This window comes from Arachis duranensis, chromosome 3 (genome assembly GCF_000817695.3).
Source record: "Arachis duranensis cultivar V14167 chromosome 3, aradu.V14167.gnm2.J7QH, whole genome shotgun sequence".
Lineage (NCBI taxonomy): Eukaryota > Viridiplantae > Streptophyta > Magnoliopsida > Fabales > Fabaceae > Arachis > Arachis duranensis.
In genome coordinates, this window is record NC_029774.3 from 48840922 (window position 1) to 48843203 (window position 2282).

Consider the following 2282-nt stretch of genomic DNA (forward strand, 5'->3'; position numbering starts at 1 on the left):
TCCACACCAAACTTAGAGTTTGATTCTGGGGACTTTGTTTGACTCTGTACTGAGAGAAGCTTTTCATGCTTCTTCTCCGTGTATACAGAAGAACACCCTTGGGTCTTAAACACAAGGTAGTCCCCATTCAATTGAAGGACTAATTCTCCTCTGTTAACATCTATCACAACTCTTGCTGTGGCTAGGAAAGGTCTTCCAAGGATGATGCATTCATCCTCCTCCTTCCTAGTGGCTAAGATTATGAAATCAGCAGGGATGTAAAGGCCTTCAACCTTCACTAACACGTCCTCTACCAATCCATAAGCATGTCTTACTGACTTATCTACCATTTGTAATGAAAATATGGCAGGCTGTACCTCAATGATCCCCAGCTTCTCCATTACAGAGAGTGGCATAAGATTTATGCATGACCCTAGGTCACACAGAGCCTTCTCAAAGGTCATGGTGCCTATGGTACAGGGTATTAAGAATTTGCCAGGATCTTGTCTCTTTTGAGGTAAAGTTTGCTGAACCTATGTATCTAGTTCACTAATGAGCAAGGGAGGTTCACCTTCCCAAGTCTCATTACCAAATAATTTGGCATTCAGCTTCATGATGGCTCCTAGATATTGAGCAACTTGCTCTCCAGTTACATCTTCATCCTCTTCAGAGGAAGAATAGTCTTCAGAGCTCATGAATGGCAGAAGGAGGTTTAATGGGATCTTTATGGTCTCTATATGACCTTCAGATCCCTTTGGGTCCTCAATAGGGAGCTCTTTCTTGCTTGAGAGACGTCCCATGAGGTCTTCCTCATTGGGATTCACGTCCTCTCCTTCCTCCCAAGGTTCAGCCATGTTGATTATGTCTATGGCCTTGCACTCTCTTTTTGGATTCTCTTCAGTATTTCTTGGGAGAGTACTAGGAGGAGTTTCAGTGACTTTCTTACTCAGCTGGCCCACTTGTGCCTCCAAATTTCTGATGGAGGACTTGTTTCACTCATGAAACTTAAAGTGGCATTAGACAGATCAGAGACTATGTTTGCTAAGTTGGAGGGGTTCTGTTCAGAATTCTCTGTCTGTTGCAGAGAAGATGATGGAAAAGGCTTGCTATTGCTGAGCCTATTTCTTCCACCATTATTAAAGCCTTGTTGAGGCTTTTGTTGATCCTTCCATGAGAAATTTGGATGATTTCTCCATGAGGGATTATAGGTGTTTCCATAGGGTTCATCCATGTAATTCACCTCTGCCATTGCAGTGTTCTCAGGATCATAAGCTTCTTCTTCAGAAGATACCTCTTTAGTACTGTTGGATGCATTTTGCCATCTATTCAGACTTTGAGAAATCATGTTGACTTGCTGAGTCAACATTTTGTTCTGAGCCAATATAGCATTTAGAGCATCAATTTCAAGAACTCCCTTTCTCTGAGGCATCCCATTATTCACGGAATTCCTCTCAGAAGTGTACATGAACTGGTTATTTGCAACCATGTCAATAAGTTCTTGAGTTTCTACAGGTGTTTTCTTTAGGTGAATGGAACCACCTGCAGAATGGTCCCGTGACATCTTAGAGAACTCAGATAGACCATAATAGAATATATCTAGAATAGTCCACTCTGAAAGCATGTCAAAAGGACACCTTTTGGTCATCTACTTGTATCTTTCCTAAGCTTCATAGAGGGATTCACTATCTTTTTGTTTGAAAGTCTGAACATCCACTCTAAGCTTGCTCAGCTTTTGAGGAGGAAAGAACATAGCCAAGAAGGCCGCGACCAGCTTATCCCATGAGTCCAGGCTATCTTTAGGCTGTGAGTCCAACCATGTTCTAGCTCCGTCTCTTACAGCAAAAGGGAAAAGCATGAGCCTGTAAACTTCAGGATCTACTCCATTAGTCTTAACAGTCTCACAGATCTGCAAGAACTTAGTTAAAAACTGGTAGGGGTCTTCTGATAGAAGTCCATGAAACTTGCAGTTCTGTTGCATTAGAGCAACTAGTTGATGTTTCAGCTCAAAATTGTTTGCTCCAATGGCAGAGATTGAGATGCTTCTTCCATCAAACTTGGAAGTAGGTGTGGTATAATCACCAAGCATCCTTCTTGCATTATTATTTTCGGCTGCCATCTCTTCTTCCTTTTTGAAAATCTCTGTAAGGTTGTCTCTGGATTCTTGTAATTTAGCTTCTCTTAGTTTCCTCTTCAGAGTCCTTTCAGGTTCAGGATCTGCTTCAACAAGAATATTCTTGTCCTTGCTCCTGCTCATTTGAAAAGAGGGGAATAGAAAATAATAATAGGAATCCTCTTTATCACAG

General features: G+C 41.5%; 1 non-coding gene across 1 annotated transcript; it reads left to right on the plus strand.

Annotated features, from left to right (window-relative positions):
* The first annotated feature begins 1594 nt into the window (after positions 1–1594).
* On the plus strand, positions 1595–1702 carry LOC127746390 (small nucleolar RNA R71). Its single transcript, XR_008008009.1, has one exon. It is a non-coding gene; the product is annotated as a small nucleolar RNA R71 (small nucleolar RNA).
* Positions 1703–2282: the final 580 nt, after the last annotated feature.